At 40.6% G+C, this 24,387-nt stretch overlaps 1 protein-coding gene and 1 long non-coding RNA gene across 2 annotated transcripts in view; one reads left to right on the plus strand and one right to left on the minus strand.

The window, feature by feature from the left end:
• PTER (phosphotriesterase related) overlaps positions 1 to 16,128 on the minus strand; it is a 57,095-nt gene extending 40,967 nt beyond the window's left edge. The window contains exon 1 of the mRNA XM_008511004.2: positions 15,970 to 16,128. The gene's annotated coding sequence lies outside the window, so the exon portion shown is untranslated. The remainder of the gene's footprint in view (positions 1 to 15,969) is intronic.
• The window catches only part of LOC139080467 (uncharacterized), a 45,923-nt gene extending 21,775 nt beyond the window's left edge, over positions 1 to 24,148 (plus strand). The window contains exon 2 of the long non-coding RNA XR_011534997.1: positions 20,486 to 24,148. This is a non-coding gene — a long non-coding RNA (uncharacterized lncRNA). The remainder of the gene's footprint in view (positions 1 to 20,485) is intronic.
• Positions 24,149 to 24,387: the final 239 nt, after the last annotated feature.

Consider the following 24,387-nt stretch of genomic DNA (forward strand, 5'->3'; position numbering starts at 1 on the left):
ACAAAGATTAAAAAGGAAAAATCTTGCTGCAGGAGGCTGAAGGGCCCCAACCCAGTGCCCAGCATGTGGTGAACATTCAATGCAAGATTGATATTTTCTTTATATTAGTGGGACACCTATGATATAAAGCAGAGTGCAGAAAATGTTAGAAAAGAGGTACAAAGCAAGCACTCTGGGGAGTATTGTCTGGACAACATTCACCAGTACTGGAGACATCGGGAAGGATTCCTGGAGGAGGTGGCATTTAGGCGAAACTGAAACAGTAAGAGGATTTTTACAAGGCGGCATTCTGGTGGCATGAGCAATGAAGGGCATGTTTCAGCATTGGTAAGCAATCTGTAGAGGCTCATACACAGGTTGCACGTCAGGTCCATAGCAGAAAACAGTGATGATGGGCCAGCCCCAGAGGATGAGACCTGTTGGGATGGTAATTGAATGGGCGGCCTGAGCACAGGCTGAAGGCTGGAGACAGGAGGCCAGGAGATGAGTTAGGAAACTAAAACAATTTTCATTGTTCGTTACTGGTTCTAAGAGCAGGAATACATTTCAGGGGAGAGGAAGCCTGGATGAGCACTCTTTCCCCCTCCACCTCTAACTTACAAAAGTGTTAGAATGATAGCTGTATAAGGTACTTTTCTCAATCATAGTTTGAAAACAAAATTAGAAAGTTGTAAAAGTTGACTAAAACCAGCACGACTTGAATACTGCTGGGAAAAAATTAAATCAAAATACTTAGAACAATTAGAAAGTTCAGCAATTGAACTCAACTCTCTAAACAATGACGACCACTATTCATATAACCTTGTATGAGTATGTCTTCATGAACTCTGCACTGAAGCCCTGGCTTTCTATATTGCTGGTTTCATTACCTTCAACAGATTATAGAATATGGAAAGTATGATCTACAGTGATAATGCTGTGTGTTTCTCTGAAGAGCTTAAGGCACACTGCACGTTAATTAAATCTCCTAATGTCCTTGTGAAATAGGCAAGGGACCACCAGAAGGTGAGTCACAAAGTATAGGACACACTTTGAAATGAAATCCACTTTTATTATTATTGTACCCATTTCACCAATGAGGAAATGGGGCTGTTATTCAGGCAAGGATGATGAGCTAGCTTCCATTTTCACTGAAGGCAGTCTGCTGCTGTTGGATCTGTAAACATCCCCTGGGAGGCCTTTAAAAATAGCATATAAAAACCATGACCTCTGAGGTTTTGCCTTTGAGATTCAACCAACATTTACTAATGAACACCTAAAACGTGCACCAAAGAAAATATGCATTGCCCTTTTCCTGCAAAAGAACACAGGACAAGAATCCCAATTTATCATGATGTATAATCTCTTGGCTTTGATTGGCTGGTTTATCAGAAGCTTGGCTGAGTTGTCTCAGCCTCCTTTCCTGTATCCACATACTTCTCTCAGCAACAGAGAGATGAGTGGGCCCTGGTCCTAAGGAGGTCATGCTGGGAGGAGAGTTAGTTATGGTAAAGACAGTACAAATCGTAGGGCTAGAAAAAATGGAAAAGACCAGAAAACTGATCAAGTCTTGACTCTTGGTTCTACCCTTAGGATAGTGGGAGAGATTCTAAAATCAGACTCTGAAAAATAAACCTACATGCAGTTATCATATATGATCTAGTTTATAAACCAACTCTCCTTCTAATAAAGGAAATTAAGGAGCTCAAACCACTTTTCCAGGCTATGCACCGCTCTCTCCATCAACTACCTCCTGATGTCCCAGAAAATACAGTCATGGCTCCCAGGGAAACAGAGATTGCAGTTTGGAAAAAAAAAAATCATAAAAAAAGATAGATGCTGTGGTTTTAGGTAATAGTTTTGTATCATTGAAGTCTGAAAAGCAAATGGAGATACAAATAATGAAATCCCATGGCAATATTTGGTTGTAAGATGGTTATATTGATCCAGAATATGCTCAGAGTTGTTTAGATTATCATAAAAATGAAAACACAGAATCAAAAATTTTGTTGAGGGGCCAGTCCAGTGGCGCAGCAGTTAACTACGCACGTTCCGCTTCGGTGGCCCAGGGTTTGCCAGTTCAGATCCCGGGTGCGGACATGGCACCGCTTGACAAGCCATGCTGTGGTAGGCGTCCCACATATAAAGTGGAAGAGGATGGGCACGGATGTTAGCTCAGGGCCAATCTTCCTCAGCAAAAAGCAGGAGGATTGGCGGTAGATGTTAGCTCAGGGCTAATCTTCCTCAAAAAAAAAAAAAATTTGTTGAGAATTTGTGCGCCCTTAAGTTTGAGAAAAATTGCTTTAGAGATAGGCTTTACAAATGCGTCTGGAAAAGAAGGCAAGGTAACAAATTTTGCCTGGTCCTAAGAGAGTGTGGCACCAGACACAGAAAGCTTTTGGGGAGGGGGGGAAGACTAGTATGGGATGCACTAAAAATAAAGTAAAAAACAGCTTATTTCTACTCCTGAAAACTGATTTACTACAATAGGATCAAGGGCAAATCTGTAATAACTACATGTGTCATAGAGCAATAATCACTCTTTCCCAATCTTTGAAATGCCAGAAAAACTGTTTGGATGGAATTCTCAATTCTCAGGATAAAAAGCCTCACAAAATCAGGAAAATTTCCAAAAGCCAAATAACAAATTTTTCATTAACTAATCCCTACGCACACGTTTGCCATTTGAATGTAAAGGGAATGTAATTGTTTATTTTCCTCATAAAAATAAGGTGCCCTAAAAGATTTAGAAAGGTTTCTAGCACTATATTTTAACTTGATACCTCAATCGTTGCTATCACCTGCTTCCTAAGAATTCACAGAATGTCATATATTTTAAATTTTATTCAATACAATTATCTGTACAATTATGTAAGCAGAGGTCACCTTCATTGTAGTTCTAACCGTACTTTAACAATACTGCAGGTATACCAAAGGGCTATAATTTTAATCTCTTCTTTGGATTAGATTTATATCTGCCACTTTAATAATTTTAATTAGTTTCCTAAATAAAAAAGACAATTGTAAGTCAAACTAAAAATCTGCTGAAACACAGCAAATTATTAAATGCATCTAAGTAAGGTACGGTTTTGAATTTGGATGAATGGTTTTTAAGTAGGTAAAAATAAGTATTTTTGTTAATAGTAAATATTAAAATGCATAATACTTACCATTAAAATATGTGTTTCAATTAATGTTAATTATTTTTTATTGGCCCTGAACTAACATCTGTTGCCAATCTTTTTTTTTTCCTTCTTCTCCCCAAAGCCCCCCAGTACATAGTTGTATATTCTAGCTGTAGGTCCTTCTGGTTATGCTATGTGGGATGCCGCCTCAGCATGGCTTGATGAGTGATGCCACATCCATCCCCAGGATCTGAACTGGTGAAACCCTGGGCCGCCAAAGTGGAGCCCACGAACTTAACCACTCGGCCACGAGGCTGGCCCCTTTATCACTTTTTGTTGTTGTTGTTGAGGAAGATTAGCCCTGAGCTAACATCTGTGCCAGTCTTCCTCTTCTTTATATGTAGGTCACTGCCACAGCATGGCTGACAAGTGGTGTAGGTCTGTACCCTGGATCTGAACCCATGAACCTGGGCTGCTGAAGCGGAGTGTGCACGGGGCCACAGGGCCGGCCCCAGATGTTAATTACTATTTGATCTCAGAATTTTTGAGCTGGAAGGGACTATGGAGATTGTTTAATTCAAAGACTTCATTTTTAGATGCAAAAACTGAATCCTTGATCTTTTGAAGGCCAAATAGCCTGGACTAGAACCCAGTCTCTCAACCTGTCAGGCTAGTGTTGCTTATATTTAACCATGTGGATATTTACCATAAACAGCACATTAAGCGATCCTGGTGTCCATTAATGTGGAAGGACTATGCAGAGGTAACATCACTCACTGGTCTACGGAAGAAGCTACAATTATCCAGGACCAGGACATCGAATTGCAACTCCACTGTTGACTGGATAACAGGAAGCAAGCCACTTAATTGCACTGTGCTTTCCTTTTCCTAATTATAAAAATAAGGACTCAAGTAATTTAAACTTACCTACTTAAATTGGTTGTTGCAAGAAGGGGTAATAAAAATAACTCTAAAGCATACAGCATATCTAAATGTGAACTAAATACTTAATAACAAAAAGCTCATCTTAACTATATTTAAACCAAGGAGTAATAACCACTTTGAGTCATAATTTGGAGGGAGTATATATTAGCTATTGTGTGTCCATCTGAACAAGCAAATGCAGGAGGATATCTAACAAGTTCAGTAGCTCCTAAGTTTTCCTAGTTTTTCATAATCTATCTTTATGTTGACCTAAGCCCTATAATAATTATAAGTTGAGAACAAACTAGAACTCTTATGACTTCTCAAATGCACTATTGATTCTTTAACAGAGAGAAGGGCTAATGAAGTACCTACAGTGTTGCTAATAGAATCTGGGGAATTTACTATAGAACCGTCCTGTAGCTGATCTAGGCAGAGCATAAACCCTGCCAAATACTACTCCCAATAATAAAATAGAGCTTCCCGGGTGGCATGTAAAATCGTCCAGCTTGAGCTGACCTTTACAGACAAACAAAAATTTATCAACTGGATTCTCTTGGATAAGAATAGATCTTGCAACTGGGAGGGACAGGATGAATAAATAATATTTTAAAAGTATTGTATAATACCTATTTTTGAAGAAAAACTGTGTATAGTATGCATACAGAATAGTGAAAGAAAATACCCAGAGATACTAATACTGGTCATTTCTAGAGAGTAGAATGTTTTTTAGTTTTTCTCATCTTCTCCTTTATGCTCATTATCTGTTTAGTTTGATTTGGAACATGGATTAATTTTGTTGTATATAAAAAAGTTTACTTAATTTGCTTTAGTCTCTTGATAAGGTACTATCACGCCCACTTCAAAATGAAACAAGAAGGCTTGCAATGTGAAGTGGTGGGAGTGGTAGAAATGAGAGTTGGCTCCAAGATTCTTGTATCCTGATCCTGGTTTGGGTTACTTACGAGGGCCAGCAGAGAGGGAGAAAGTCTGGGGAGGCCACTTGGATGTGAGCTTCCCACCTCGTAAGTACTAAAGGGCAGAGCTATACATGGTTTCCAGCCATTCTTAAGCTCATACTTGGCGTGCATTCTTCACCCCCAGTTTTCATTTCTGGATTGTATGTCTCTGTCTCAAATTTAAACAAGCTTTGCTTTCAGTGTTTAATTACAACTTAATGGAAATACTACTTGCATTCAAATTAGCTTTTAGTTTTCACTTCACGAATGTGCATCCCAGTTATTGTGTCATTATAATCTCATGTTATAATGGCTTCATAATGCAAGTCCCCGCAGAGTTGAATTAGTAGTTTCCTATGGTAATCGCCCATCACTATAATATCATAATCACATAAGCACAGTCCCCACATGCTTCCACTGCAATCATTTTGACATTGTAAGAGCATTTTAATAGTATTAGCATAGATTCCCCAGAGAAATCATCTCGTTGTCACTGCATTACCATATAAGATTAATTGTGATGGAGCCATGTTGTTATGATATGAAAGCTTAAAAAAAAAAGTGATGCTCAGCAGTAAAGCATTTCTCTTCTCAAAATGTCACTGCATCTTGCAGTAAGATTTGCCATACTGCCCTTAATTGAATAGCTGTCCTTTCACAAGATGTAAATTTTTTGTTTTGGCTTGTTTTTCCTTTTTGTTTGTTTAGGATTCACGCAACAGTAATAAATTTGCTCAGCCCTTCTCTGTGGTATAGAAAGAAAAAGCAGACATGGTCCCTGTCTTCAGGGAGTTTATAATTTAATCAGGTTTACAACAAATTATATATATAGTATATAGGTAAACACAATTAATACTCTTATGATAAAGTACTCTGAAGTAACTGGCATTACATAGGGGAGAGAGCAAATAAATAAAGTGTTCAGAAGGGAAAATGTTTGATAATAACTAAAGGGTTAAACATATTAAACATAAAGACTGTGTGGCAGAAATGGGGGTGCATGTTGTCAGGGTTCCTAAGAGTCCAGCTGGCGTCTTTGTAGTCACTAACTCAGGGAAGAAGGAAGGCCACCAAAGACACTAGTGGTGGACACAGACACAGCGCCACCCCAAGGAGGAAGCGAGAACAGGTTATAGGCAGGAAACTGCTCCTCTGATCTCTACTGGTTTCAGTGCATAGAGTGGAAGCCGAACCTTGTTCGTTATTGCTAAGAGAAGGACTAGCAGAGATGTTCTCTTGAAGCATCGGGTCAAAGGCCAGAAAAAGGAAACTCCTGCTCAGAAAAGCACTGCCTAGCCCCCAATACTCTCCTTAGTTTGAAGCCACGGTGCAGAATGACTATGTTGTGTCAGTGACAAATGGCACACACTGCAGAGACTGGCAGGGAATGTGTTCATTTGAGGGGCCTCTAATCCTCCGGAACGCTCTGGGGACACCCCAGGAGAACTGCAAACAGACTGTCATAACTCTCCAGGAATCCTCCCTCTCAACGTTTAAGTGAGAACAATGTCACAGCCAGCATTCAGCACCACGACTGGCCCATAGCGGGCATTCGATAAATGTTTAAGGATGGGTGAGTAAATTAACGTGACTGGAAAAAAATGGACCAGTTTCAGAGCTGCTGTGGGTCTGAAAACACAGAGAGCAGATTTGGAATAAGTCCTCTCCAGTAGCATTAACAGCAGAGCAATCAACAACTGGCAATGTGTCCTGTATTATTAAAGACTCGCTTGCCTTCTTGGTTATGGCAAATCACAGCATTCCGAGGGGTAGCGATTGCTAATTTTCCCTTTCTCGACTCGTGTGTGCCTGGGAGATCTCAGAACTACTCCATGGCTCAGTTTTCAAAAAGAAGTAATAATACATTTTAAATTGGAACACAATGAGGATAAAGATCTGCTCTCTAAGAGCTCAAGGCTACTTTCACCAACAAGCTGTGGAGCAATATAAACTTATTACATAAAGACAATTAGCTATCCTTTCTTTAGGAGTTATTTTTAACTTCATAGGTAAAGTCGATGGCACCTGTTATCCTGTTCTTCCTTGAGTTCTTGTTTAGGCACCATGTGAAACCAAACTCTCACTTCTTGGCCTATTCTTCATACTAACTCATTTCATGCATTTTTCACTATGAATTCATATGGAAACTTACTTTTATCACATTTGATTATCAGTTTTTATTATTTGCTCTGTTATTAGACATACAGATTAAAAACCAATGGGGCCAGCCCAGTGGCATAGTCATTAAGTTGGTATGCTCTGCTTTAGCATCTCCGGGTTTGCAGGTTCGGATCCCAGGCACAGACCTATACGCCATTCATCAAGTCATGCTGTGGCAGCGTCCCACACGCAAAATAGAGGAAGATTGGCACAGATGTTAACTCAGGGACAACCTTCCTCACAAAAAAACCCCCAGAAAATCAAGAACTCAGGATGTTTGAATCTAAGTGCACTAAGAACAGAAATTTTATTTATTATGTAAAATATATCTTGACACTACTCTCGTTCAAACGTATTAAAGGCAACAGAAGTGATTCCTGATAATATTCAAGAGGTTACCCTTTTATTTGATACAAACAATAGTGGCTATAAAATATGTTGAGTGTCCCTAAAGATTAATGTTAACTTACTGTATTTAAAAAATGGGGCTGGCCCCGTGGCCGAGTGGTTAAGTTCGCGCGCTCCATTGCAGGCAGCCCAGTGTTTCGTTAGTTCGAATCCTGGGCGCGGACATGGCACTGCTCATCAAACCACGCTGAGGCAGCGTCCCACATGCCACAACTAGCAGGACCCACAATGAAGAATATACAACTATGTACCGGGGGGCTTTGGGGAGAAAAAGGAAAAAATAAAATCTTTAAAGAAAAAAAAAAAGCATGCTGGGCATCATCTAGTGCACTCCTCCATGTTATCTGGTTCTACAGTGGTCTGCACCTTTAAAAAAAAAAAAAAAAAAAATGGACGAATGCACCCAGCTGGGACAACATACTGCTCTTAAGAACACATCACTATTTCCCCAATTAGGAAGAAAAGCTAGAACTTTGCCAACTGCATAAATGTTACTAAAAAGTTGATATGCTAAAAGTCCATCTTTGGGCAAATCACTTAGTCTGTGGACCTCAGTTTTCTTAAACGAAAGAGTTGAATGAGTTGATCTCCAAAGTTGCTTCCAGATACAAGCTCTATGATTCTAAGTGAAGAGCTGTTAAATGACCCCTACACAACCTTGGCCCCAGCTCCCCATTAGTTTGCCATGTTTAGACGTTAAATGAACGGGGAGACGTGTAGTGGAAAATGAGGCAGAACATTTCTATACTAGGAATGTGAAACCTACTCATATCTTTCTCTATGTTAATTCCATTTCTGATCTCCCATCCGGGCAAACTATACTCTAAGAAACCATATTACAGTATTTACTTTACTATAAACTACAGAGTATTACTAAGGGAAGAATGAAATAAAAATACCTCACAACCCAGATTGTTACTTTTTAATTATCACTCTTTAAACTGCTTATGAATAAGAGTAAGATAGAGGCACTAGTATAAAATAATGGTGGCTTCAACTAGCCTTCAAATAAATGGTACTGTCTCAGCAATGGAAAACTCTTGGCTATTTCTCAAATAACAGCTAAAACAATCCATTATCTATCTATGTACATGTGTATATGTGTGTGTGTGTATACATATGTGTATGTGTGTGCATATATATACACACACATATACATACACACACACATACATATAGTTTCAACATTTTCTAATCATCATGGTACAAGTACAGAAACTATTCTGAAAACCGTTTTGTGCCAACCTTACAACCAAGAATTATTATATTCTTTAGTGGATGGCGAGATAAGTGAAAAATAATCAACAATAATCTGCTTGGTTTTTGTCGGTGTCTTCAGAAGGTGTGATATATTTCCCACTAGTGGTTCCAACTGATTTTAGGTGATACATGGGCATTTAAAAATGTTTTAAACACATACTTATTTATTTTTAATGTGTTTTAGAAAAAAGTAATAGACGTTGCAAGCCAGTGATTTCATGGACATTATTGAAGGGATGAGGCTGAAGTAAAACACTGTGTTGGTTTAAAGAAAAATATTAAATAATTAGAGCAAAGGCATAGCAAACACTCTTAAGGATGACATAAGAATCAATCAAATTTGACAAATGTGATGAATATTAATGAATGATGAATTTATTCCTTCATTCTGATGAATATTATACTGAGTGTATGAAAATTAAAGGACATTTAACATCCCTACAATGTCTTGTAACACATTTAATTTCTCTGGCCTATTAAAGAACTAATTCCTGTTCCGGGGGTAAGATTCCCCCCAACTCATCAGAAATATAATCTTGACTTCTAATTAGGCAGAGAAACCTGTTCTCCATTTTTAACTTTCAGACCTTTTTATTGATCCTATAATTGTTGACATTTTAAATGATGTTGATTTAAAAATAGAAATATGATAATATGTGTCACATAAAGAATATGGATCAAGACATTATGGTCAGACATAGTACGGCCATTTGGTAAGCTTTCTAATTTTTATAGAATAAACTCTAAAGTTTAATACATCATTCTTTGTATAGAACTAACAAAGAAAGAAATTCTCCTTTAATGCTAATGTTGAAAAACCATTAAATTATATAGAAATAATTACTGAAAACATATTTTAGCCAAGGTATTACTAACACAAAAATAGAAATAAAGAAGTGGAAACAGGTTCACAAAAATCTATAGTATCCCTAAATAATGTATTATGAAAAATCCACATAAAAAATCTTTTACAATTCTTACTTGGGCTATCAAAAAGCAAAGGAATTTAGAAATTAATCGTTTTGACCTCACCATATCACAAATTAGTAGTAGTAAAGGTCCATGAAGTATTCCTAATGCTAGAAACTGTATATGTTCTTTTGTATATTTTAAATTTAACAATTAAATGAAATTCCATAAACAAGAATATATAGAACTATATAGAATCTTCAATGAGATCATATTAAACTTGGATCTTTTAGCTTGAGAGATGTTTTGCTCTTTCTACTGAAATACACTAATAGACAAAAAGTGAAAAGACAATCCGTGGGAGGAATGAAGAATGTCAAAATGGGGCGCTGCCCCTCCATTTGCTGGAAACTTCACCCTCCCCGTACACCCACCAGATCAAATATGGCTGCAAACTCAAAGTCTCAGTAACGTCAGTACTTAAAAGAGCAGATTCTTTACTTTTTATGTACCGAATTGCTCCAAAACATTGAGTTACCCAGCAGAAAGAACACCTTGAAGATGTGCTTTCCCGAATGATAACGGGGCAAGTTCAAAGCAACACGGAAGCAAAAGGGAATCTACATCCGGCCTTAGAATTCTGCAGAGACGTGAGGGAGACTCAAGGCGAGGCCCAGGACAATTCCTAATCCTACATGTGGAAGCTGGGAGAAGCTGGATGGGGACCTGCAGTGACAGGCAGGAGACAGGGCTTCGAAGTAACGTTCCTCTGAAGGACTCTGAGCTGAGATCTTTTCTTGCCTAGTGTCGGCCTGTAGAGATCTCTCCTGCAATGGTGGAGGACATTTTTATAGAAAGCATTGGGCAGAAGGCATTAGCCCGGCATGGTGCGTTGGAAGTGGGTGGCCTCTTCTTGACTTGTGTGAAAGGGATTTGTACAGGGGCAAACGGAAAGTCTCTGAAGTTAAAGACTGGACTTGGAGAAAATGCAGCCCGGGAAGCTCTAGAACTGGTAGAAACCGACTCACCAGAAGTGACAGACATGCCCTACACCAGGGGGTGATAAATAAAACCATGTGTCAGATAATCTAGGTCAAAACTAGCACTCTTGTAGCCTTTCCTGGGTAAGGCTTTTAACAATGGAGCGTGGTAGTAAAACCCACACTCTGCTTACCTGTGCGTCGTCTTACATGTGCATGCATATCTCATTATTCAAATTTAATCTGTTCCTGAAAACGTGATGGTATCAAATTTTGCATTATTGGAAACTATATATTTCGTTCATTTCTTCTTTTTTAAAAAATTTTATTTAAACTTTTCCATATAGACATTTTATTTTATTTTATTTAAACTTTTTAATATGGACATTTTCAAAAGTTTACAAATGTAGAGGGAACACTATAATGAACTCCTGTGTATCCATTACACAGCTTCAACAATAAATTCCAATAAAAACAGTTCTTAAAGGGAAAATAATGTTTTGGTGTTCATTCAAAACTGCCAACCAATTATCCCAAATATTACTTACTCTTATATCCTCAACATAACAACCCTCTAAGAATTTTCTGGCTATTCATTAACTACAAAAGATATTTTTCTTTTAGAATTAAAAAAACACCATTATTCTGGGGCCAGCCCCGTGGCCGAGTGGTTAAGTTCTCGTGCTCCACTTCAGCGGCCCAGGGTTTCGCCAGTTTGAATCCTGGGCACGGACTTGGTACTGCTCATCAGACCATGATGAGGCAGCGTCCCACATGGCACAACCAGAGGCACTTTCAACTAGAATCTACAACTATATACTGCGGGGCTTTGGGGAGAAGAATAAAAAAAAAAAAAGAAGATTGGCAACAGTTGTTAGCTCAGGTGCCAATGTTTAAAAAAAAAACAACACTATTATTCTATTCTGGAGGAACACTGTAAAGCTTTCCAGAACCTTGTAGAGCTTTCCAGAATCAACTATAGGCTGTGTGGTAGAGGTGGACAGGAAATGGTCAAACTGAGGTCTTTGATGCTTTCACATTCCAAATATTTCTTCAAATGTGAAAGCTTTTCTAGCTTCTCAGGCTCATTGACTCTCTTCAGAGACCCTTCTGCTTTCTTAGACATTTTCAGTTGATAATCTGGAAGCAATAACGCAGAGCACATTTAAACAATGTGAGACAAGATGTCACCCTCTAGGGAGAAGATGTGAGATAAGACCACAGCACACTCTATATCCTGTTGCCCCCTTTTTTGTTTTTGAGGAAGATTAGCCCAGAGCTAGCATCTGCCACCAAGCCTCCTCTTTTTGCTGAGGATGACTGGCCCTGAGCTCGTATCCATGCCCATCTTCCTCTGTTTTACATGTGGGATGCCTGCCACAGCATGGCTTGACAAGCAGAGGGTAGGTCCAGACCCGGGATCCGAACCAGCCAACCCCAGGCTGCCAAAGCAGAACCTGTGAACTTAACCGCTGCGCCACTGGGCTGGCCCCCTGTTGCCCTTTTTGTTGGCACAAGTATGTGGACTAGTCATAGCAAGTTCTTGATTCAGACAGGAAATTTTGGGTAGAAATATTTGTGAGTTGTAATAACAAATATTTGCATGGTTATAATTTCCGCTAGCAAGGTCTACTTGATTATATACATTTTATGGTGAACAGCTTTATAGAATTCATTTAATAATGTTGCTTCAGGTTTTTCAGTTTTTAGCTAATGACTTCAATGTTTTAAGTCACAAGCATAAAGCTGTCCTCCACGTAATGGTAAGGAGAAGTTCCTGAACTAAGTGGACCCTCCAAAGATTTGTAGTCATCATTTGGTTGCTCAAATTTGATGATCAAAGAAAATAACTCCAAAAGGGGTAGCTTTCAGAGACCACTATTACTGTAGGTCAGTACTGTGGGCTGAATTGTGTCCCCTTAAATTCATATGTTGAAACCTCACTCCCAGGACCTCAGAATGTGACTGTATTTGGGGACAGGGCCTTTAAAGAGGTCATTAGGTTAACACAGGGTTGCTGGGTTAGTCCTAACCCAATGTGACTATTTTGTGTAGTTAAATGAAGAAGAGACTAAGGCACAGACAACACAGAGGGAAGACCATGTGAGGACACGAGAGGCCTCGTATAAAACCAAACTTCCCAACACCTTGATCTTGGACTTCTAGCCTCCAGAATTAGGAAAACATAAATTTCTGTTGTTGAAGTTACCCGGTCCGTGCTATTTTGTTATGGCAACCCTAGCAAACTCATACAGTCAGTAATGATGTCTAATCCAGGCTACGAAGTGGCCTTTAATTACATGTAGGGGCTCTGGGTCTATAGAGTAAGTAGAAAATTCATCAAAAGGGCTGGCCAGGCATGTGCAATGCAATCTAACCCTTGTTGACAAATTTTGATGACAATCAGGTGATTGCTCAGTGCATGGACTCAGAGTAAATAAATCATTATTTCAGTTATTTGTCAGCACTTAATAGGAAAGCTTGCTGAAAAGCACATACCACACACGACATATGTAGAAGCGGTAGGATGTGAAATATCCCTGAACTGGAGGGTCCAGCTGTATATTTCCTCCAAACTTTAGAGAGCACTACTGATAAAACGGAACTTTTCAGATATATAAGGAATGTCATAGCTGACATGTAGAAATGTGATGGTATAAAGATGATAACTTGGAGAGTTGATGAAAATATTTTAAATATTTCACAAATCGATACATATATAATTTTGAAAATAGTAAGCAAAATTAAGAAAGAAATCTTTGTCAGTAGACAATAATACTGAGGATTTCGTGGATGCAGCAGACTTTCAGTTACACAAAGGAGCATTAAATTAACAACAGTATTTACCAATATTCTCTTCAAAGGGCTTTTCAAACACTAAATAATTACCCAATTAAGCCACTGCAAGATAAGCTGTTATTACTCTGGATTTAGTGAAAAGGACTACTAATTACTATTTTAACAGTTTCTGTGAAGAAAGACTCAATGTTTACTGAACACAAATGTGAGACCACTCCACCCTTCTAGTGAGTAGGGAACAGAAAAAACAAAAGGTTGATTAAATAAGTGAATTCAGGGAAAGACAGAGATGATTAAGAACTAAGAAACATGACCTGTGGAAACACAGAATTTAATATGCAAAGCGAAGGCCAAAATTGGCAGAAGGCTCTTTATGAATCCTGCCAATATTCAGGGTTGCAGACTGACAATGGAGAATCTTTGGTCATGCCCTAAACAACATAATTCATCACGCTAGTGCTTGGGGCAGTCATGTCCGAGCCATTTATCATCATCATATCACTCGTCTGAGTGAGAGAGGGGAAGAACTTTGATTGCTAAGCTCTAGGGAGAGTGAATTTATAGCCAACATCCCTAAGAAGGCAGCACAGCTCTCCCCAAAGCAAAACGCTGCCCGCCGCCCGCTCCCTTCTGTGTCAGTCAGAGGCAAAGAGCAAACACATTGCCTCCAAGACACTGGGAGCAAAACCTAGGTCTGACACTCTTGGCTCTGAAATAGGATAGCCAAGAAATCATATTTAAAATACTCTTTGAAGCTGCTTTAAAAAACTGAGTCAATGGTAAGTATGGATGATTCATTTCAAATGTCCTTTGGTGACAAAATAATTTCTGAAATGCATCTATGGATAATTATATTTGAGAAGAATTATCTCCTAACAATGAACCCATGAACATTCCTCTGTATTGGAAAACTTGGAAGGATGCTGAAAATTAAAAAAGACTATATATAAATATTTATGTATATTAAAAATATATATATTTATTCACAGGCATACCTCATTTTATTGTTCTTTGCAGATATTGCATTTTTTTTCCAAGACCCTCCACCAGCAAAAACATTACAGCTTGCTGAAGGTTCAGACAATGGTTAGCATTTTTTAGCAATATAGTTTTTTTGTGCCGAGGAAGGTGCACCCTGAGCTAACATCTGTGCCAGTCTTCCTCTATTTTTGTATGTGGGACGCCACCACAGCATGGCTGTTAACGAGCAGTGCAGGTCTGCACCTAGGAACTGAACCTGGGCTGCTAAAGTGGAGCATGGAGCTCGCTGAACTTAACCACTAGATCACAGGGCCAGCCCCAGCAATAAAGTGTTTTTTAATTAAGGTATGTACATTGTTTTTTTTAGGCATAATGTTATTGCACACTCAATAGACTACAGTATACACTAATTTTATATGCACCAGGAAACCAAAAAATTCGTGTGACCTGCTTTTATAACAATAAAGCAACATCTAGCCTCCACAAATGAAAACATAACTTCATACAGTAGCACTTCGTGAACTTTGTTTGAATTATCACTTTAAAATTAAGTTGCTCTCTTGCTATCAACAGTCAGCAAATTGTCTTATCTTTTTCTTTGCAGTGTGCACTGAGATTTCTTTTTGAAGGTGGTTGGTTATTTCTGGAATTACATAGGGCCTTTAGGATAACTGCTGTATACCCCCCCCCCCCCACTGTGTATGCAAAATAAAATGTAACTGGCTAAGTAGGTGTCATAAGTCTTAGAGCTCTTTTCTTCCTGACGTTCATTCTATGTAACAAAGAATGTGTGATCCTTCAGGATAGGAGTACAGGCTTGTCAGCTTCCTCCATTGTATCGGCGATTCTAAGAACGAATGGACTCGTGTTTTTACACAAGCGGAAGTTTTCATCTGTAAACGTGCCCCCTCGGAGGTATCACTGTGCCTGAGGCGCCTTCACAAATGTCACCACCTCGCTTCTATAAATACCATGCTTCCGTCCATAGGGAAGGCGCACCTAAGTGTGTTTGGAATACCTTTACGATAGAAAAACCGGGAGACGGTAACATAAAGGGCAAAGCTGCGGCACAAGGCTTAGAGGTACGGCTTCAAAGCTTATTAAAGGAGAACCAGCATGGAAAAGACGCGCCCCACCCCGGCGCAGCTGCCCGACGACGACCCGAAGCGTTTGTGCCGAGCAGCACTGAGCTAGCGCCACGCGGGGCCCCTGGGCCTCGCTCCGCCCGGACTCTGGGCCTCGGGTTTCAAGTCAGGCTTCGCCAGACATTACACTTCGGGGCAACCAGTTCCACGCCCAGGCCAGTCCCCAAGGCCTCGCGCGGCCTCACGATCCCCGTCTTTGCAGCGTCCCCAGCATTTGGGGAAAGGCTCCCCAAAGCGCGGGCTGATTTCAACCTCCTTCCCCAGGGCGGAGCTCGCTGCAGGGATTAACGCGCAGAGCGCGGTCGCCGAAGCTCCCCACGGGGGACCCCACCCTTCCTACCCGGCCTACAGCTCCCGCGCCCGCTCCGGCTCCTGGGGACCTGCCCTCCGCTCGCTGCGCGCCGCCGTCTCCCCCGGGACCGCCAGGGCCAACTTCCCGGACCTGTAACTTCTCCCCGATCCCCTCCCACTTCACCCTCCGGCGTCTTCTCCCCGCCCCTGTGTCCCTGGGCCGAGTCCCACGGGCTACGCCCCACCGTGGCCCTAAGCCACGCCCTGCGGCCCCTGCCACGCCCCTGCCCGGCCCTAGGCCACGCCCAGTAGTGCCTGTCAAGCCTCGCGCCGGTCCAAGACCACTCCCAGTGGGCTCCAGCCAGGCCTCGCTTTTGACTCTCGGCCACGCCCGGGGGCCCCAGCAGTGCCCCGCCCGCCTCCGGGCCAAGCCTGGGCTCCAGCCTGCCTGCCCTACCCGTGACCCCGCAGCAGGCCTGTAGCTGTAGGGGCCGCTCAGCCGCTGGGCTGAAGCCCACTTCCTCCGCGCATGAGTCTATTGTAGATACCCTCCAAATATCCTGGAAGCAGAGGTTTCTCATCTCTCTCTGGTTCGCTGAGTGGCAAGGATTAGGGGCTCGAACCTCCAAGGAGAAAGGAAGCAGCTGCGTTTCCCCCAGATCCCAGTTCTCCGTAGAAAAGCCTGGAACATGGAGGCTTGAGTAGCTATTTTAGTTTTCTCCAAACTAACAAATCGGAGGGGTGCCCCGGCATTTGTTGTCAGAAAAAGATTTTGGCTCACCATCCTGAACACAGACAACTTTGGGTTAGTCCTCCATTGTTTCATGCCCCTGGGCCTGAGGTTTCTCATCGCTAAAATAAGAGTCTCCTGGAGCACTTGAACTGGTTCCAGCACCTCATGCGACAGATTGGCTTGGTGAATATGGGCGAGTCTGTCTCAAAACATGGTGCTGGGAGCACTTGTCACAATACAGAGTAATACCTTTTAGTATTACACTATATTCAATTGATTTCATCCTGAATTCTAAGAAAAAAAAGGAAGTGTACTCAGATGGAAGAACCTCCAGGTGTCTTTTGAAAGGAAGGTAAACATTTAATAATAAAAATAATAAATGTTTCCTGAGGCCAACCCTGCTACTGTAGGTACTCTGTATATGTTATCTTGCTTAATTTTTAGAACAGCCTACATGTGGTAGGATCAATTTCGCTTCCAATTACGGGCAAGAAAACAGACTCGGAAGGAGAAGTGCCTTGGGCAAGGCCAGGACTAGAACCCAACTCATCACACTTTTGTGATAGAGAGTGGGGCACTTTGATAGGAGGCTAGGAAATACATTAATATTTTTAATTCAGAAAAAGAGAAGAAAAGGAAATAAAGGTTTTTGTGTGTGTGTGTGTTTTGATTTTTAAGGAGAGTAGAAGAATGAGAAGTTGGTTGGTAAGGGATAAGCAGGGAGAAAAGACAGCTGTCCTTAGGATGGTGGCTACTTAAATCTAAGGAAGAGGGAAGGGGTTGAAAATAGGGCCCAGGGGTGCGTGAGACAAGAATAAATGTAGAGGTTAAGAACTCCAGAGGGAGGAGTATTGAGAGAGTTGAATATTGCTAGGAATAAGTGGGGCTCATACCGAGATTGTATAATGAACAGATGGATCAAGGAAGGCTTCCGGAGTGATTTCAGTGCTGGCTACCACTTTGATGGCCTGTGCTGCAGCCATGAAGCCATATAAATGTGTACCTGACAATGGTTGTTAAGGAGAGACCTAGAAGTCCATTATTTATAATGTTCTGTATTTTACTAGTCCGTGCTGCTAGACATGAAATTATACACAAGATTCATGTTAAGAAATGACTTCAGTTTTTCTTTATGAAAGTTACTAAATTCTCCACCGCCCACATTACACCCATTGTGCAAGATTTGTGATGGATTTCACAAGCAGGCTCTTTTTCTATGGCTTTACTCCTTCAAAATGAAGATAGTGTTAAAGAGAAACTAGTCTAGATTTTATTTCTCTGAAAGAAGCAGCATCAAAGAAACCTCAAATTAATATGCAGGAGTTTTATTTCAGGAACTTTTTCAAACTATGGTGAGCACGTGTGTTCACACCAGGGGAGAGAAATTCATGCAAATTCAGTGTACAACAGTGCAAAACATTGGTGGCATACAGCATTTGAGTATATACTGTAATTTCATTTCACATCCTAAGTGATATAAGCACTACTGATAGATAAGTACCAAATACTGTCCTATTTTAAAATAATTAAACTTTCTTCGGTACTGGCCCCCACATCTACTAGCCCTGAGGATAGGCAGACAAGAACGGATGAAAGGGGTCTTTTATGATGTTCTGCCATCAGAAATGATAATCTGGCATCAAGGCTTGTGTCCAACTTCATTTTTCAGCATTTCTTCCTGGAAAAGCTTAACTTGGAGATTTTTTTGAAACCCAGAATGTCAATGCACTGTCATATGTCTATGATGAAATAGCCAAGTTAAAAATCACATTATTAAGGAACCAAAGGCTTCCAAATGAGTCTCTCAGTTAAGGGTTTAGTTCAAATGCACTCTCATTTCCACAGTACCTGCTTTTCATTTTCATAGGGTCTTTGAATTTTGACAGTCTCTGTACTCAGAAACACTAAATTGGCAGAAAGAATGAAATCAAAACCAAACATCAAAACCCTCTCACTGTTTGGGTTAAACTTGTGGAAAGCACTCAGGTTTTCATCAGCCTAGTTAGTTGTTTTAAATATTTACACAAAAATTGTAGAAAAACATCTGGAGAGGACAAAATATCAAGTCATCCGGGTAATTATCAGATGAGCAGCAGAAAAAAAGCACAGCTGATGATATCAATTCGTAAATGGTGTTGCTGTCAGGTTGTAATTGTTAATTGGAAGTTAAAATTCACGGTGCTGCAGAGATTTTCTTGGTTAAAGTTTTAGTCATGGTGTGATAAACTAATGCCATCATTTCTAGGATATCTATTGGATACCAGTGTCACAAGAGGGCTAAAACAGAGCCTTCAATACACATCTTTCTATCAAATTCCTGTTCTTTATATCTCCCAGAGAATACAGCTAACTGTTCATTATATTTTATTACTTGACTTAGAGGCAAAGGAAAAAATGAAATTAAAACTATTCTAGGTCTTAAAGAGCTAAATTGAAAACACATAATCCCCTAATTTAGGGGGCCTTTTAGTGGGGACTGTTCCTTTATAAATGAATCACTACAATCTTTTGTAGAAGCCAATTACAAGTTTGTCTTTAAAAACGTTATGACTATGCAGCTACTGTGGAAAAAAGTAGAGCAATTCCTGAAAAAATTAAATACAGAATTACCGTATGATCCAGCAATTCCGCTTCTAGGTATATACCCAAAAGAAGTGAAAGAACACACTTGAACAGGTATTTGTACACCCATATTCGTAGCAGCATTATTCACAACACCCAAAAGGTGAAAAGAACTCAAGTGTCCATTGATGGATGAAGGGATAAACAAAATGTGATCTATTCATGCAATGGAATATTATTTAGCCTTAAAAAGGAATGAAATTCTGATAATGCTGCAAGTTGGATGAAGCTTGAAGACATTATGCTAAGTGAAATCAGCCAAACACAAAATATTGTATGATTTCACTTATATGAGGGGCCTAGGGTAGTCCAATTCACAGAGACAGGAAGTAGAATAGTGGTTACCAGGGGCTGGTAGGAGGGAAATGGAGAGTTAGTGTTTAATGGGGACAGAGCTTCAATTTGGGAAGATGAAAAAATTCTGCAGGGGCTGTCCCGGTGGCATATTGGTTATGTTCGCATGCTCCGCTTCAGTGGCCTGGGTTTCTCCGGTTTGTATTCCAGGCACAGACCTATACATCACTCATCAAGCCATGCCATGGCGGCATCCAACATACAAAATGGAGGAAGATTGGCATGGATATTAGCTCGGGGACCATCTTCCTCAAGCAAAAAAAGGAAGATTGGCAACTGATGTTAGATCATGGCTAATCTTCCTCACAAAAAATTCTGGAGATGGATGGTGGTCATGGTTGCCCAATAATGTGAGTGTACTTAATGCTGCTGAACTATGTATATAAAAAGGTTAAATTTTTTTATGAATATTTTACTACTATAAAATATTTTGACTTTAGACAGCCATTTGTAAATACCTTGTAAAAAGTTGTCTTGAATTTAGAACACCTATTACTCTCACTAGATTTGCTAGTATAAATAAAAGAGTCATAATGTTAAATTTTATCACCATTAATTTTAAAAAAACTTTTAAATTAAATTGCCTGGGGTTTTTTTGGTCTGGCAATTCCTTTTGGTATTTGTGACGGAAACTCAATGGTATTTGGTGGCTAGGTGCTCACTAAACTCATTTGCTCCTCTTCCTGGACCCATAGCTATACTACATTTCCCAGCCTCCGTTGCAGGTAGGTGTGGTCCTGGCACTGAGGGCCAGCCAGTGGGATGTGGTAGAAGTGACATCTGCCTTCCAGAACTGGCCTATTAGAAAACCTCCCACCCACTCACCGTTCTCCACTCTTTCTCCATCCGTGGGCAGGATGGAGAGAATTCCTAGAACCTGGGGATGGAGCCACAGGAGAGAAAGGGGCTGTATCTGAATGACCATGTGGAACAGAGCCCTCCTAACAACCCTAACTGTGAGGAAAGGTAAGTGAAAAATTTACTTGTATTGTCCTAAGTCACTGAGATGCAGGGATTATTTGTTACAGCAGATAGCTAGACTGATTAACACAGTATTCGTCCTGTGAGGAGAGTTAGGTGGTTCCGTGTGCAAAGTGATAACCACCCTCCCTTAGCCAGCCAGCAATAACTAATATTAAATGCCTTCCATGGTGGCTTCCAAATCTTTAAGAGAATTACTTAAGTGTCAGAGGCATCTATTAGCAGACAATAATGTGATTATTGATCTCTAATAAATACAGTGTTGAGAGCTAAGTTAAACACAATGAAATTAAGCCCCAAAAAAGTCAGCAGGACAGCTGTCATTAACCGTAAGTCCAAGCATGTGTGTCTCTGAAGGATACCAAATGGTAACTTTCTGTGTTGAAAAACAAAATAATGTGGACTTGAAGGAAACATTAAAAGGATGACTTGACTTTATAATTCAAATAGCTTGACTTTTTTTTCCCTTTAAGTAATATGGGTAATTTCTTTGTTTTCATTTTCAGGATCTTTTTTTTTTTTTTTCCCTTTTCTCCCCAAAGGCCCCTGGTACATAGTTGTATATTCTTCGTTGTGGGTCCTTCTAGTTGTGGCATGTAGGACACTGTGTCAGTGTGGTTTGATGAGCAGTGCCATGTCCGTGCCCAGGATTCGAACCAACAAAACACCGGGCTGCCTGCAGCAGAGCGTGCGAACTTAATCACTCAGCCACGGGGCCAGCCCCTCAGGATCTTTTTTAATAGTGTATGTCTGTGTTTACCATGGAACTAGTTAAAATTGCTATTCAGAAACCTTGGTTAAACAGTGGTTTTAAATATTTTGTGCTATGTAAGGAACACAGCCTTTGCAACGTTAGTTCCTAAAGAACTCTTCTGTATGAGTAGTTGGCAAACTTGTGTCACTTAGTAAATATTAAGAGGGGTACTTGTATACTAAGGTGTATAAAAATATACTAGGGTATGTAAAAATCATGTTGTAGCTAAAATAACTGAAGGGAAGACTTTGCTTCAACCTTCTAGCTAGAATAAGGAGGAAAATCAGAGACTTCTGTTGAAATGAATCTCTTGACAGTGTGCTGGAGGCAGTTACACTCTCGATGAACATGGGGAACCAGGGAGTACTGACCAGTACTTTCAGAAGTAGTGACAGAGCCTGATAGACCTGACTTCAATTCTTGGAGCCTCTAGTTTCTTGCTGTGGGAACTCTTAATTTCCCTGCGCCATGATGTCCTCATATAGAGTGAAAATACTATTACCTCCGTCTGGCAGCTTGCTGGTTGTTCTTAAGACCCAGTCTCCTTTTCTTTCACACTAATAATTTAGCAGAGTTCATGGCACCCAGTTAAAGATTCTACTTCACAGCCTCTCTTGCAGCTAGGCATGGCTATGCGACTTAGCAGCTTTGGTCTGTGCCCCATCCCACTGGGAGGGGATGAGAACTGAAGAAGCTACCTTGGGACTAGGGATGGAGTTTATATGTTGAGAACAGCGGAGACCCTGTACCTTCATAGGATTTGTGTGTGCATTAAGTGATATGTTATGTGAAAGCGTCTTATCTGGAGTCTTCAGAACACTACTGGGAGGTTGCTAGATAGGAGGGTTAATTAGGGTTTAAGTATAGAGAAGTCAGAAACAGCAAAGTGAATGAAGTAAATAATGTGCTTTTAGATAAGAGGGCAGGTGGGCCTCAGGTCGCAGCACTCAATGAGATCACCTATGTAAAGAGCATCAGACAGAAGCCCAGGATCCCAAGGGTCAGGAGAAGGGAAGCTGCGGGCAGGAAAATCAAGTATAAGAGCCATGGGCGAGGAGCCTAGGAGCAAGAACTTAGGACTATCGGCCAGTGCAGTGGGACTGGCAATAAAGCTCATCACTGTAACAAAAATAGCTATCATTTATGGATGGTCTCTGTGCCAGTCTCTATTCTAGTAGCTCTTTGTAAACATTTTTAAGATTTTAGATTTTCATAATCCCTACTTTGCACACGTGGAAATCGAGGTTCAGAGATGTGAAGTCTTTTGGCTCAAGGTCTCATAGCTAATTAAGGGCTAAGCTGAGATTCAAATCTAACACTAGCTGACTCCAAAACCCAAAGGCTAAGAACTAACTACCCAGTGACCCAAGTAAAGTGCACAGCACAGGACAGAGCAAAGGGATCAATAAATGTTACTGTGATTATCTAGACAAGGGAATGAGTATCTGGCTCACATCCTCAGAAGCAAGATCATACCTAAGCTGGAGACTCTGTGAGGCCAGGCTCCCTATATACTGTGCGTGTGTGTGCGTGTGTGTGTGTGTGTGTTGTGTGTGTGTGTGTGTGTACCTAGGGTACGGGAGAGCACTGGGGAGGTGGGAGGACATAGAGATGGTCTGCTGGTGATTCACATTGGAGAGTAAAAAAGTGAAAAGTGAGGGGGCCGGCCTCGTGGAGCAGTGGTTAAGTTTGCACGTTCTGCTTCGGTGGCCCGGAGTTCACCGGTTCGGATCCCGGGTGGGGACCTAGGCACTGCTTGTCCAGCCATGCTGTGGCAGGCGTCCCACATATAAAGTAGAGGAAGATGGGCAGGGATGTTAGCTCAGGGCCAGGCTTCCTCAAGAAAAAAAGAAAAAAAAAGTGAATTGTCTGGAGGCAAAGTCATTCCTAATTCCAAACATTCATCTTTTTCTTCGATTGTGTGGAGAAGGAACTGGATGCTTTGAGAACAATGAAGCTAACACTTTCCTTGATTGTCCCAGAATCGGAGATTTTTAGAGCCAGAAGATCTTAACAACAATTTAGTGTCCCACCCTCTCCTCTTGGAAGGAGGCAAAGGACATTCACTGGGATTTCAAGACGGCACTGACTGCTGAGAAATAAGTAAATTCAAAAGGGCTTTTCTCTCAAAGAATCTGAAGTTCCAGAGAAAGGTTTTAACTTTAGAGAAGGAGAGTGAGTCAGAAAGAGGTCCATAATCATGGTATATGTGTGAGCTTGAGGTTAGAATATGTGTTAATAGTAACAGCTGTAACAGGAAAACTTCTGTATTAGGCTTTGGCGTTCTTTTCCTTAAATTTCCTTAAAATAGAGCATTTCACTATTCTGATGTTTGGATGATAATAGGATGTGAGTATGGTGTGGTGCTTTTAATAAACAAAATCCCTTTTTTTAACATAAACTGCATAAATTTGGAGAAGCTTTAACAGTCTTATTTAAATATCAGACACACAGTTTTAATTGATACTGAAGAATATATTCAATAAATATTATGGGAGCCAGGCTGGTGGTGTAGTGGTCAAATTTGCGGGCTCCACTTTGGTGGCCCAGGGTTCTCAGATTCAGATCCTGGGTGCAGACCTACACACTGCTCATCATGCCATGCTGTGGCAGCATCCCACACAGAAGAATGAGAAAGGCTTACATCTAGGATATACAACTATGTACTGGGGTTTTGGGGAGGAAAAAAAACAAAAAAGAGAATATTGCCAACAGATATTAGCTCAGCGCCAATCTTCCTCACCAAAAAAAGAAAAACAGCATACCTTTAAATAAATAAATAAATATTCTGTAAGTTATAAAGCCCAGTAATAAAATAGACATCTGTGAGCCCACCACCCGACGTTACTAATACCATTGATGCCCTTACTTCCCCTTCTCTGGTATCATTACTTCTCCTCTGTCGCCTCACCAGGGGCAGCCACTCTCCTGAATTTTATGTTAATTACTTTCTTGCTATTCTTAGAGATATCCAGTATTTCAGGCACCTCCACCACCACCATCTCCTGGATGTAGGATTCCAA

The sequence above is a fragment of the Equus przewalskii genome, chromosome 30 (genome assembly GCF_037783145.1).
Source record: "Equus przewalskii isolate Varuska chromosome 30, EquPr2, whole genome shotgun sequence".
Taxonomy (NCBI): Eukaryota; Metazoa; Chordata; class Mammalia; order Perissodactyla; family Equidae; genus Equus; species Equus przewalskii.